The sequence below is a fragment of the Lathamus discolor genome, chromosome 3 (genome assembly GCF_037157495.1).
Source record: "Lathamus discolor isolate bLatDis1 chromosome 3, bLatDis1.hap1, whole genome shotgun sequence".
NCBI classification, from domain to species: domain Eukaryota; kingdom Metazoa; phylum Chordata; class Aves; order Psittaciformes; family Psittacidae; genus Lathamus; species Lathamus discolor.
This window is the reverse complement of record NC_088886.1, coordinates 74961542-74976497: the sequence shown is the minus strand read 5'-3', so window position 1 is coordinate 74976497 and position 14956 is coordinate 74961542. Positions and strand designations below refer to the sequence as shown.

The 14956-nt window shown below is 43.6% G+C and overlaps 1 protein-coding gene across 1 annotated transcript in view; it reads left to right on the top strand.

The window, feature by feature from the left end:
* The window catches only part of ERBB4 (erb-b2 receptor tyrosine kinase 4), a 637594-nt gene that overhangs the window by 63751 nt on the left and 558887 nt on the right, over positions 1-14956 (top strand). The gene's annotated exons all lie outside the window — the stretch shown is intronic.

The window sequence follows — 14956 nt, the reverse complement described above, 5'->3', positions numbered from 1 at the left end:
AAGCAGACTAAACCAAATCTGTCAGGATTTCAATAGGCAGTGGTGTCCACCCAGTGCTGGGCTCTTAAATAATCCCCAGCCCTGCCAGTCTCAGGAATTATTAGCCATTGTCACAACTTGCCCCCAGCTCTGTCTCTCAGGGGCATCTTTTTCCCATTCTCAGTTATTCATACGAAGAGCCCTTGGGTCTCGTCCAGTATTAGCTCTTCATTTTCTCTTTTGTTTTGGATGCCCAAGGAGAGGCTCTCCAAGAGGGGTCTTTCTTTGCTGTATTCACAGGCCACTCTTGGCTGGTTTGCTTGGAAATAGGCACACCAAAGAAGCAAGCCCATCTGTTCCCTTCGAGCAAGTGATGGTAGGATCAGGAAATAAAACTAGTGAGCTGCAGCATGGAGGTATGAGCACGCAGCTCCAAATGTGCCCATCCTTGTGATAGTCATATCATCCCAAAATCTGCTGAGACCATAGGGTAGGCTTTAACACCTTGGGGAAAGAAGTAGAAATCATTTTCTCGGCATGCCTTGAAGCCAGGTGGGCTGTGCTGCGGGTGTCCAGGACTCACACGGTCAATAACGTTAGAGGTGCTGTGGCAAGGAGGCTGCGCTCCGCTCTGTTGTTGGGTCTGGAACAGCAGTGTGGCTGACCTGAAACAATGCAGGAGTTGGTTTTGGCAAGACATCGATGTGTTTTGAGTGCTTTCGTACCCTTTTATGTTGTTTTGTTTTTAAACAAGGCTAAAAATCAGAAAATCTGGAGCTATTTTGGAGTATTGCTTATAAAAATTGTTAAAGAGGCTGATGACTGTCAGCCCAGAACAGTTAATAGCAGGAATATGTGTGGGGTCCTCTTTCTAGCCAAAGCCTAAAATTGTCTGATGTGTGGACACTTAATATTTAAGGCAGCTTTCTTGTTGTTCGACCTTTCAGCAAGGTTTTACATAGTCCACTACTGTCGTACTCGCTGGATGTCTTTTAATGCTATGTATGTGATGTATGTGAGGTACAGGCAGTCCGTGCTTTGCTATTCTATTAATAATGTCAAGAAGGTGATTTGCTTATGACAGCAAACTCTTTCTTAGAGGCATTTAAGTAACAGGGTCATCGCTGCTTGGTTAGGCTGACTGCTCACTCCCTATCCGCAGTTGTCTCTACTCGAGGTCCTTCCACAGATGTACCTGCGTTGGGGCTGGTGTTCCTGAACGTGTGTGATGAGCTCTGTGGCATGGCTCATATTTACCTCCAATATGAAAACAGGCTGAGAACACTGGGGCTGTTCAGCCTGGAGAAGAGAAGCTTCGTGGAGACCTCAGAGCAACTTCCAGTGTCTGAAGGGGACTACAAGGATGCAAACAGGGACTCTTCATCAGGGACTGTAGTGATAGGACAAGGGGTGATGGGTTCAAACTGAAACGGGGGAAGTTCAGGTGTCTCCTTCAACAGAAAGGATTAGGAAAGAATAATTCCTGTGTATGTGGTGGAGTAACTGCCAGTAAGCAGAAGTTATAAATAGGAGACAACCTGGCTGCAGGTGAGTACTGAAATTCATCTGCATATTTAGCAATGCAGCATTATGTTCAGAAGAGATGAAACATCTCTTTCTGGCTTTTTGCCCTGAACCACACTGTTTATGTGGGCTTTCCACCTGCGCTCCAGCTTTACAACCACTGCAGGAGCCTTCATTGCAGGAGCTTGGAGACCCCCCTTGCATTCTGACAAAACATCAAGGAAAGCAGTGTCAGTTTAGCAGGAGAAGTGAAGAGCAGCTCCAGTAGGCAGACAAAATACTTGCAAACTGAGCATTTGTCGACTCAGAAGAACCAGTGTGTGTCTCCCACTCACCCAGACTTGTCCTCTGCTTGTCCTGCCTGCACTGGGGATGCTCCAAGAAGAAACCAATGAGGCATTGCAGCCCTGTGTCAGGATCTCAACAGCTGGGTTTTGGGGTGTTTTCATTACTTTTTTGACAAAACCTGACATTTTCCAGTTGGGAAGCATACTTTTTTGGGAGCATACTTTTTTGGAAGCATATTCCCCTCTCCAGCATGTTTTTCTTTGAAAATCAAACCCAGAAACAAAACAAAATCTGTTCTGACAGGAGGGAGAAAACCCCAAACCCATCAGTGTTGGCTGACTGCCTGCATGCTATTTTTTGTTTAACTCATGGAAGAGGAGTTTCTGAGAGTCTTTTAGAAGCCTTGTGCATCAAAGGAGGCTCCCTGGTGAAAGAGAAGGTGGATGGCAGACCCCAAGGGTCCCATTCAAGGTTGAGGCGATGAATAGAGAGATGAAACCATGAGCAAACACTCCTGGGTCCTTGCTTGAGGAAGGAAGAGCAATGATGAAGGCTTCTTCAAGATGCACCTGAACTCTTTCTGAGTAAAAGAGGCTTGGCTTTGCTTCAAGCTGAGTAGCGAGACATTGCTTTTTGCCAATTCCTGTCTCTTCGGAATCTTTTTTTGGGGATTCTTTAGAACTAAAAATGTAAAAAGCTTAAAACTTAACACTTTCTTGTTCTTTGTCTTCAACATTTTCCCTATCTTCATTTTCCCAGAGATGAAATTAAGAAAGAAATAGCGAGAAGCATTAGGAAAATTAAACCAATATTTGAGTTTCCATGTAGAAAACCACAGAAAATTCTCTTTTAACAACCCTTACTGCTAAGATATGATTGCAAAACACTACTCAGCATTTCTTTGCCTTGTAAAAGTGATCATACTTTCCACAGTATTGCTGTATTTAGGAGTAGCACAGGATCTTCTCATTGCATTTAATGCTTCCTGATGGGTCTTTGAAATGAGATGTTTGTTTAACTTTGCTGCACTTCCTTCATTTGCTAGTTGCTTGGGGTGTTTTTTCCCCTCTATGACTGAAGATCTATGTTTTTAAGCAGTAAATACACAGAGGCATGTGCACCCCCATAGACACTAACGTGCTAGTCTGCTTTCTGCACGCTCGCCTTTTTGTAATGCCTCTTTTTTGTTGTTGTTTGAAAGATCATGTAGGCATAATAGGGATAATTAGCTTTGACTATGAGCAAATCTGGCAGTAAAACACATTAGCTACAGCTTTAAATCAACATCTCAGCCTGCAGCCTTGACTTAACTCATAGGATTGGTAAAATCTAATTAAAACTGAAATGATCATCAAAGTATTTGATTTTAATTGTGTGTGTGTGTGTGTATGTGTATGTTTGGCTCTTTGGCCTGTACAGCTGATGTTCTTGAAGTCGCTGAATTTGCTGAGAGCTGCTTTAAACCTTCCCTATAATCATAGGGAAAACACAAAAACTTGGCTATTAAGTTCAAAGCCTGCTAATGGTGTTTTGAAAGAATACCATTGTGTCTATATGTATATACACACATGTATAGGTACCATGTCAGAGTTGCATTATTAGATAATTGAGGATATTAGTTATGTATGTTATTGCTTTAGATTTGCAGAAACAGGAGTGTATTTGAAGTCCAGATTCCTAGAGCCAGAAACTCGAGCTGAAATGTATAACAGAGCCTAAGCTTTCCCCTACCCTTGAAAGAAGAGCTCAGAGTTGACTTCAGCCGTGAAAAGACATTTGCAACGCAGATTAAATCGTTCACGTAGGGAATTTGCAGGGAATTCCAAATGCATGTTAAATTCACTCTCTGGCTTATTCAGCACTAATTTCACCTTGTAGACCAGCCCCCCATCCCAGTGAGAGACAATGGGGGTCAGGCTTCAGACCTGCTCATTTCATTTGGAAAGCCTTGCTGGGCATATGCTGGCACCCCCTGTACCTGATAGCTTTGGAAACACAACCTTCGATGCTCGCTTCCTTTAAATGTGTGTGCTGCCACTGATTTATTCTGACTGGGAATGTGACCTCAGGTCTGTAATAATTAGCACCAAGAGAACAAGTAAAACCAATGCAAGATGTCTCGTGTATGTTCACAAGAACAATTACTTTGTGATTAGGGGATGTCTTTGGAAGCCTAACGCATCCTTGGGATCCTTGGAAATCTCCTGGGGTGTTTCTTTCAAGGGACAGCTTGAAAATGGTGTAGGCTTTACACAGCCGCTGTGGTTCTGACTTACTCAAAATGCAGCTTGAAACTGAAAGCAAGGACATAGCTCCTCTGGGGGGAATGTCCTTGAATTTAAGTGAAGCTGATGTTGAAGTGTCTTATTCCCATTGTATTTCCTAGTGCTACCCAAAATATTCAGAAGCAGCTAGGAAATTTCCATGTGCTTGGCAAAACTAATGGTGGGGAATTTTAATACGTGGTATCTACAATCAATGCACCCTGAGTAGTGCAAGGTGGTGGACTTGTGATGGTTCTGCAAAATGCACCCCCTCACACCCCTTGATTTAAATGGCCACAATGATGGAAGATGGATTTGAGCTCAGACCAATGGAAGGGGACACCTCTGGCTATTTTCTTTGCAGATACTGGAGGACAGTAGTTTATAGGTGTGTAACTGCCTCTCTGATGCAGCAATGGCTTCAGATTCAGTGTGGCAGAGTGGTCAGAGCATTCAGTAACAGCAAGAGCTGGGCTCTGCTCCCCACTGCACAGAGGTTGTGCTGTGGTAGTAACCTAACACTGAAACCAAGGTAGTTTTTGGTGTGGTGTGGGTTTGTTTTTTTCATTGTTTTTATTCAGACAATGTGCTTGGTACCCGCCAGAGTTTATCTACATTCAGAGCTGCTGTGCTGCCTGCCTCGTGCTTGCTTGGCAGTGCTGATCCCTGTCCCCTTGCTGCCAGGCTGAGCGGCCTTGAGCTTGTGACATCTTTTTAGAATCATAGAATCCCAGACTGGTTTGTGTCGGAAGGGACCTTAAAGCTCATCCAGTTCCAATCCCCTGCCACAGGCAGGAACACCTTCCACTGGACCAGATTGCTCCAAGCCCCGGTGTCCAACCTGGCCTTGAACACTGCCAGGGATGGGGCAGCTGCAGCTTCTCTGGGCACCCTGTGCCTCAGCACCCTCACAGTCGTAAGAGAATGAGAATTTCTTCCTTTTATCTAACCTAAATCTCCTATGTTTAAGTTTGAGCCCATTACCCATTGTCCTATCACTACCATCCCTGAGGAAACGATTGTTACAGATTTATCAGACACCAGTAGCATGTTACACTTCTGAGCTGAGGATGTGTGGGCTATCACATCTCACTTGGCTTCAGGGTGTGCTCCAATCAAGATGATCCAGCTTTAGTTCTGCTGGTGGATGTGAGACCATGCCATTGACTGATGTGGCCAAGCTGAATGGGTTTGGCCTGTTGCTTCAAGACATAGTGTGGACTGTGGGCTTGCCTTCACTTCAGCCTAAATTTTCCCAATGTGTTGCAGAGAAGACCCAGAATTCATCCTGGTCTAGTGGAAGCTGTCCTGCATATGCAAGAGAGTTGGAACTAGATGAGCTTTAAGGTTCCTTCCAACCCAAACCATTCTGTTAGATAAGGTTGGGTAAGGGGTATGGCAGTCTTAGCTGTGGAGTTAGTCTGAGGTGTTTTAAGAAGAGGGGCATTGATGGGCATGGGGAGAGGGTTTGCTTTTAGAGTTAATTTACTAAAGCAAACTGTTGGGAGCATGTCAGCTTACGGTGCGCGGTGTTCCCCATAGAAATTGCCTAAAGCCAGCTTCAGTGTGAATGCTGATGGGTAATGCCCAGAGATCCCAGTGGTCTTGGAAGCAATACAGTTAAGTAAAAGGCAATGGATTGGATAAAAGGTCTTAAATCAGACTAATGTTGGCAAATGTCACTTGAAAGAGAGGGATTTTGGAGGGGGAAAAGAAAAAGGCAAAAAGGAAGAGTAATGTAGGACTGAATTCAAAGGAGGGAAGCAGACATTCCCACAAACTAATAAAATCTCTGCAAATGAGGAAATGAGCCCACTCAGATTGAAATTTAATCACAGAAAGGGTTTTATTGTCACAAGGAGAATTATATTGCCACTTGAAAAAGGAGAGGTTTCTTTGCCTCTCAGCCAGCATGCGGCTGCTGGAGCCCGGTGCTGAGCAGGAGGGATGGCATCGGGGAGGAAAGGAAGGGCCATGGTGCTTGTCCTACCAGTAATTAGTAATATTCTGTGCCAGCAACTAAACTAAACTCATTTAGAGAGGCAGTTGTGAATGGTTCATGTGTAAGTACCATGAAAGCAGCGAGTATGTATCTTCCCCAGTGGTACAGTGCTGCCCGGGATGCTCCCTGTGGGGTCTTCATGGTGTTCCTCTGCCTGAGCTCATCCTGCAGCTTGGCTTGGGAGGGAGGGACTTTGGGGCATTGAAACCGCTGTGGGGTTGTGCATGACTGTAGTTACACTTCAGACTCATTTAAGGCCACCTGAAAGGTCCATAAAAGCGGAGATGACATGCAGTATAAATACAGAAGTATTTCAGTGGCCAGTGGGAAGGTACAAGCACGCACGCCTAGTGTTTCCTTTTGAAACTTAGGAATTGGGATTTTTGTTCCAAGAAAAAAATCAGAGGAGGAATTACAAAAATCCCATCTATTATTTGTAGATGAGCAATAGGAATGCTTTCAGGAGCAGGCCAACCATGCAGTTGGACTTCTAGCTTTATTTATTTAGAAACCATTACAGCCACCTCAGAGCTCAGAATACATCTGGAGTTTCTCTTTAACTCATCAGTATTTTCTCTGCTATTCCCCTGCTGAATGGGTTGTTGCTTCCTTCTTTTTTCCTTTGTTATAGATGCAACTTAAGCTGAGTTAGTTTGATTGATATGTTCTGTTTCTGTTCTCTATTTATGGTACTGAGCTCCTGGAGTCTCTGCTGACTTCATTAGGGTATGTTGGAAAATAAGTATCCTCAGCATTATTTTCTCTCCCTGTCCTAGAAGGGGGGGTGGGTGGGATACAGAAAAGCACATTGAAGCATGCTTTGAAACAACTCCAGCAGGTGGATTTTGCATACAAGGGAGTGATCTTGACAATGTTCAACAAATCCCCTCTATGGTATTCTATCAACTGGAAGGTGTTTAAAAGAAATTAAGCTTCTTGTACTATGACAGCTTTTACCACGTGTAAAATTGCTGCAGGAGTGCTTGGTGGGCAAAACTCCGTAATTGGGGTTCTTAATAATTATCTTGCATGCACTTTGCTCCTGCTGCATTTCAGAGGCATCATTTGCTTCATCTCCAATCTTCCCATTGCTGATCGCATCGGGAAGAGGTGGGGGGGAACCATTTCAAATGGCAGGGAATGAGCACCTGACATGGTGCGAGACAGGAAATGGATTGCTGCATAAATACACATGGGTCCGTGCCGATGGGCGCTCTGCGGAAGGACAGGGAATTGCTTGAAGGAGTCCAGCGCAGAGCCACAAAGATGATTAAGGGAGTGGAACATCTCCCTTATGAGGAGAGGCTGAGGGAGCTGGGTCTCTTTAGCTTGCAAAAGAGGAGACTGAGGGGTGACCTCATCAATGTTTACAAATATGTGAAGGGTAGGTGTCAGGATGATGGAGCTAGGCTTTTTTCAGTGATATCCAGTGATAGGACAAGGGGCAATGGGTGTAAACTGGAACATAGGAAGTTCCACGTTAACATCAGGAAGAACTTCTTTACTGTAAGAGTGACAGAGCACTGGAACAGGTTGCCCAGGGGGGTTGTGGAGTCTCCTACACTGGAGATATTCAAGGCCCGCCTGGACAAGTTCCTGTGTGATGTACTGTAGGTTACCCTGCTCTTGCAGGGGGGTTGGACTAGATGATCTTTTTAGGTCCCTTCCAACCCTTGGGATTCTGTGATTCTGTGATTCTGTGATTCCCTGCATGCAGGTGTACCAGTGAATTGTTTGAAGAAGGTCCCATTAACCTTTAATGAGGAAAGTTTAGTGGGAATATGTGGTTTTGTGTCAGCACTGGAAGAGTTAAGAATTGATTGAAACTTAATCTACAACCCGCCCCAAACCCCTCTTTATTTGGCCAGAAGATGCAGTGTAGATGCAGCTTATGCGATGTCTCAGCTCTCCGTGCCAGCAGAAGCATTGGGCTAGTGGGAATTAAGCAGAGGATTGTGCAAACATCAGGGAGCATCACTGAAATTATTCATCAGGCCCTTTTTTTTTTCTTTTTTGCTACTTCAGGATTACTTTGTAAGTTTGCTCTTGATAATAATTTGTAAAATAACCGTAACCCTGAAATACTTCAGGTCACATCAGGCAGTCGTTTAAACACGTCGAGCCTGATGAAATGAAGAGTCAATCAGAATAGAAATATGACTTCTATGGTGTTTTATATTGCTTTGAAATAGGTGGTTTCAGAGAATTAAAAGGGAGAAGTGAGTCCCTGGCCTTTTCCATCTGTGTCTAAGTGCTGCTGCAGTGAGTGAGCTGTACTTCTAGGCACTCTTCAGAACAGAAATACTTTAGGTTTGGGTTGTTTTTTCCTTTAATATTTGGAAATACTCCTTTTTTCCCCCCCATCGTCCCAACTATTAAACAAAGAGCAGTGAAACATGCTTTTATGCTCTGTATTTTTTACAGCAAAGTATTTAAACCGTCCCGTGGAATAATTTCATGCTGCATTAAGTTCAGTAAGATCTTTTCATATGCATCATTTTTAATGCTTCCTATATCTTTGGTCATAAGCTTTTTAATTACCATGTGAGGAAACATAAAATGAAATTCAATAAGAAATCATTTTTTGGTCCTTTGCCTTCATCTGATACAATGTTTTCCAGGTGATGGAGTCAATGCTGACTCCATCAGTTGCATCTCTTGTTTGGATATCGCTGCTTCACCTTTAGAGTTATCCTACCCATGGCTCATCAAAGGCTTCAAAAGCAGCTACTGTGTGAAGAGGAGAGGTTTTATTAAAGCAGAAAGCTCAACCTCTGGAACAGGAATATGCTTGTAATTCCAGCACTCATAGATCTGTCAAATCTCCAGGATTTGGGAATGAGCACCCAAGCAGCAGCATGAGGAGCCATGTGCATTTAGGGTTGTCTTGCCTGCCTTGTCCTTGGTGTGGGGCTCATGCCTGTTGCTTATACTGAGTTTCCTCTGCAGCAGGCAATGCTTGTCTTATCCCACAATATTTCTTGGCTTTCGGAGGCCTTTTCATCTTTGCTCTGGTTTTGACCAGAAATCATGGTCTTTCTCTAACAAAGTCTTCCTCAAACACAGTTGTTTGGGTTTTGCGAAATCAGCATTTTCAGCAAAGGAAAGGAAAACGTTTTGTCAAAACAAGGTTCCTGGCTTGATCTAATTTAGAGCTGCAGGTTTATGCTGGGCAGGCCTGGGATGCTTTGCTTGAAGGTGGTTTTTAGACTAGCCCTTTCCATAAATATAGTTACGTTTCTAATGCTGACACTCCTGCTGCCTTTATGAATACAAATAATGTGCTCATAAAAGCAGTAAAAGGGAAACAAAGCTGATGAGGCTGTCATATGTCTTAGAGAGAAAAGGTGAACTGAAGGGCTGGTTTTTCTAATGGGCAAAAGAGAGACATCCTGAGGTTTGCCTGCATGTGTTCTAATGTCAGATTAGGGCTCTGGCTTGGTATTTTGCCATTGTGTTGCTTCTACCCCATTTTAAAGATTTCGAACTTGATACTTACCCACTCTAAAATTATTTGGTTTTAATGTATTCATTTCTATATGGTTGTAATTTTAATTATTATTAGTATTAATTTATTCAGTGTTTTAAATCAACCCCACAATACTGAGATTTATGTGCATGTCATTGATAAACATTACCTGTTTGTTAACAGTTACACATGGTAAACCTTGTGGATTTTGGTGCTGCAGAACAAGTGTAGTTTTAAGAAACAAATTTAGCTCTTGAATTTGCAAAGCCTTATTATGGTTCCTGGTCCTGGAAATGGTCTAATATGCCCTAGGAATTCACCTGTGAGGATGTGCCCTTTTCAAAGGCAAAAGTACCGTGTAGGTGAGCAAGCTTCATGAGGTCCGTCAGCGTTCCTTGGGAACAGACCTAAGGTTTTGTTGATTGTCAAAGTTGAAGATGCTCATGGGCAGCTCCCCTGTTGCCTGATTGTATTTTTAACTGGCTGGTAGCAGAGAGCTCTTACTTTAGCAATGCATTTGCTATCTGCTGAGCACTGTGGCTGAGCTGGTGAAGAAACTGAACCCGAAAAAGCCAGATCCTCCCCAGGCTGCAATTGATGCTGGTTTCGTGTTAAATCCAGATGCGAGTTGCTGAGCCGGGAAAGATGAGAACTAGGATCTTCTCCTTGCTTTGTTTTCTTTGGGATCTGTGAAAGCATTTTGTCAGACACACTGACTGAAAGGTGTGTGGGCTGTGGAGTGGGCACATGGATTTATTTTAGCCCTCTTTGTCCTCTGGGACTTAACCAAATCCGAGAGGACTATTGGTGCTGCTCCAACACTGTCCCCTTCTTATCCTCAGATGCATATTAGACAGGGCCTTGTGGCACCAGTCATGGTTTGTCTTCCACGCTGAACATGAAAAACTGCAGGGGGGAGGAAGCCCAGTTGGGTGAAGCTTCCAGGCTTGGAGGTCTGCGAATGGGAAATTACCACATCTGGGAATGTGGGAAAGGAAAGCTGAACTGTGACTATGGGACTGGAAATGGGTCATCCATCATGTTCACTTCCATTGGGCATGGCTCAAAGGTCCTTGGGACTCTGTATGTGCCACGGGAGCATGAATCTTTGCTGCTGACTTTGTGTCTTGCTAATTAATGCAGTGATTGGTTGTAGACTTGTTGGGCATGGACAGACATTGGTTCATTTTGGTTTAGTGTGGGGTGTGCTTTTGAATCTTTTTAATTCCACTTCAAGTAGGTGGAATATTCCTCATTTTCTTTTATTAAGAGGTAAACACAATTACCATGATATATCTCCTCCAATTTCTGTTAGGTCCGCACTTTGAAACTGTAACCTATTTTTAGCTGAGAATCCTTAGAGAAAGTATAAGAAGCCAGAAAATGCCTTAGTGCGAAAGTGATATGTTCAAATAAACTTCACAGAGATAGTGCTCACCCAGCAGATGAAAATATTAAGTCTGAGGATTGTTGGGCAGAAGAGTATGTCTGAATCTCACGTTTCTTTCTAGCTAAGGTAACCTTATTATCCCTGTAATCTCTTTTGCTCTGTCACTTTGGAAAGACAGTATCATCTGTCATTCTGTAGGAAGAAACAAAACCCCCAAATAATCATAGGCAAAAGCAAATATTCCTTATTTGAGCTGTAGTTTAAAAATGAGAGTAATATTTATACAGCCAGAAGCATATTTTATCTATATGTATGTTTAATATATACATATATATATATATATATATATATATATATATATAAAGAAGGCAATAGGGTTTGTTTGTTGTTTTTTTTTTTTTGAGCAAGCACATGGTTTATGTTCTGTACGGTTTCTGAAGGAGCTATCTGGGCTGTTGGGCCATTACCTCTTAAATGCTTTATCTTCTTAGCAGAGCTCTTCTGCAAAGGGGCACTGGTACAGTCTGAGCATGTCTAAGTATGTGTGTGCCAGCACATATATTTATCTTCCAGAAGTAGGCTTTGACCATGCAGAGGACTAAACTCTGGAAGAGCACTGGGGGCAATAGGAGATATTTTGCTCCTACAGCTAAGATGCTTATGAAAATAAAACTGAGCTGGGTTAGATAATAAATGGAAGGAATCAGATTATTTTTGGTTTCAATCCATCCTGAGAAAACTACCCTTAAGTCAGTAACATCCTATATGATGTGATAACTTCTTTAGCAGAGAACCTGTTGAGTGGATTGGGTTAACTATTTCCATACCAAGACGACCAAAATCGGCACCGAGTGCTTCTCCCATAATCACGGGGTGTGAGATGCACACACAGACGTGCACCACACATACACAGAGCATTGTCCTCTGTCAGCATCCAGCCGGTGCCAGGTCTCCCCTGACCACAGTTTTGGGGGCTGGCAAGGTGTTGGGCTCTGGCAGTGCTGAGCAAGGATGAGGATGCCCAACTGGGGACTGTGTGTTTTTGGCTGATGCTGGTACAGCTGCTGCCCTTGCTGGCTGGGAGGGAGGACCACCTGCATGCCCGTCTGAATGAAGGCAGCTTTCCCTTTGGGAGGAATGCTGCCGGGGTTACTAGAACAGCTCTGCCCCGCGCGGAAGTGGGAAGAAAAGGCTGATGCTTTCTGCCACAGGCGCTCGGTCGCATACTAAGGAAGCGGTGAAGGGGGAATAATAGAAGGCACTGACTTGTCAGCCCGGCTTTGCCACTATTCAGAGCTTGCCTGAATTAGCAAGGCTGGTGTAATCCATTCTGCACACCACAGTAATGCGATGATGTTTGAAATACAGGGGGGAAATCCTGGCCCTGTTAAAGTCGTGGGAGCTTTTTTCCAATGAGGTCAGTGGAGCTTTCATCTTGTGCATTTAGAGAGTGAACGAGTATTTCCTCAGTGTCTGAAACTGATTTTGTTGAAGCTAGAGAATCGGGTTTTGTTTGTTTAACGTGGTAAAATAAAGGGTGATTTTACAGAATTGGGATGGTTTCTTCTTGGTCTTTCTGGGGAAGGCTTTAAACATCCATGAGGGCTCCTCTTTGCTCTCTCCCTCTGCCTTTTTGTGCTGGCTGGAGGAGCCTCCTCTCTTCCATCAGCAAAGTTTCAGTGGCAAAACCCCCCTGATGTCCAGAAGTGATTTGAACAGCAGCTCCTGCGGCCACATCCAGCCCAGATGGTTGCAGCTCTCTGCTCTTTGGCACTGGCCATCGATTTGCCCTTGCAGTCTGAGGACACACAAGTGAAATCTCCCAGCTGTGGCTGCTTCTTGCCAATGTTCTCTGAATCTGCTTTAGGCTGTTGATGGAGGGAGATTTCTTCTTAGATGTCTGGAAATAAGAACTTAGTGCAACTGATGTCTAGCAATTGCATAGTCATTTCTTCAAATGCTTAATAGGAGCATCCCTAAATATCTTCTTTGTCTCAGCTGTAAGATTTTTCAAGCTGTGACAACTGCTTCAGATTAAAAGATTGGTGTGTACAGAAGTTTTAATTTCTTCTTGTAAGAAAAAATGTATATACGCTTGCCTTGGGCTTTGTTCTTGCATGGATTTTCCTACCCAGTGCAGTTGGACCTGCAAGTAAACCCCCAGACGTCTAAACCAGACATTTTGAGGTGTTATCTGGTTTTCAAGTCGTGCCTGTTCTTTCTTTGCATCACCCCAACGGAGCCAAAGCATACAGAGAGTGATAATAATCATAATTAAACAAAATCTAACTTAGAGGAGCTTAAGAACCAAAGGATACTGTTCCCCAGGGGACAAAAGATTATAACGGGCTCCGTTTTGCCTTCGTAGTTGGTGTTGCTGGAGGTCTCTGTAGGCTGCAGATAATAATGTCATGTATTTTGCTGGCAGATGTGGATCTCTCAAGGCAGAAAGCAAGCGCGCTCTGCCCACCTTTGAGCCCCTGTAGTCTGGGAAATGGCTTTCCACTACATTCTGGACAAGCTTCCCATCTTTATTCAAGCCTGAGCTTCCTGGAAACCCATCTGCTTGAATGTCTGGAGGGAATTCAGTAGTGGTGGCGGTGGTAATGTAATAAAGGAAATAGCAGTATCAATTTGTTTGAGCTCACCTTGCTTAGCTATATACCAATTTTGTAGGATATTCCAATGAATTCATCCTTCTCTTCTAATGGCATGCAGGAACGTGTGAAGGCATTTGCCAGTTTATAATGGCATGCACCAGTTGCATGTATGTTCAGCAGGTTATCCTCTCAACTTGGGAGAGTTCCTTGATCTCTAGTTCTTACCCCAAGTCTACAGGGTTTGGGAGTTGCCTGTCCTTCGTGTCTGTCCCAAGATGAACTCATGGTTCATGTTTAGTGGTGGTCTTGGTCATCATGGGGTAATGGTTGGGCTTAAAGGTCTTTTCCAACCTCTTTGATTCCATGGTTCTAGGGTTCATCCCTGGCCTAAGTGTGGTATATCTGGTCTCAGTTTGTTTAAAGGAAAGAAAACAATAAATAAAGGGAAGTTGTATTTCCCAGCATTGTGGCACTTTAGCGAAATACTTGCATTGCAATTTGTAATGAATTATAAATGAATCAACAATGTGACACACACTTAATATGAAAAAATATCCTGTCACATCACACTACCTTCATTTTCTCCTTTTTTTCCAAGGTTTAGGCGCACTGGTAAGATTGGCAGATGCAGAGTTGTGAGCAAGGTAGTTTTCGATTCAGTGGGTACAGCTTGAATTCCTTCATGAAGAACGGTCTCCTTCATTTTGAACTGTCAAAACAGCACTTGATTGAGGCTGCAGTTAGCACAAGCACTGTATGGTGTGGAGAGTAGACTGAGTATTCAAATCACAGCCATTTCAGCTGTGGCTTTTTCCTGGACTGTGTGTGGGTCTTCAACCAGGTATTGTCTCCATCCTTCCTCCTCTCTAGTCTTAAACCAATGAGATGGCCAACTTAGGTTGGATGTGACCACAGGAGTCAAATGGTCCAACTCTGGCCCAAAGTGGGGCCAACATGGATTTGCATGAAGTTGCTCAGGGTCCTGCTGCTCACTGGGTAACTGTGATGAAGGAGGACCTGGGGATGTGCCCAGGTCAGAATGACTCCTCAGAAACCACAATGTGAATGTGATCACTATGTTGTTGTGTTAGTTTCCTGATAAATATTAGTGTGGGTTTTATGCTCTGTCATAACTGACTGATATCTTTAGGGTTGTCAGCTGAGCTGTCCGTGGGGACCATTGCCTTGGTCCCAGACCATGTGCTGATGTTGTCAGTAAGCAAAGATGCATCCTCAGCTCCCATGTACCTCACCAGGGGCATACTCAGCTAGTGAAACATTTACAGTGTCTATTTGTGCAGTTAGAAACTAGCTGAAAACAGAAAACTTGTACTGCAACTCCAGCCTCTGCTGTAACATCCTGGTGATGACCATAGGGCTTTTGTAAGTCTGAGAAGCTGAACTGCTGATTGTATCCTTTCTAAACTCTTTAGTTAAGTC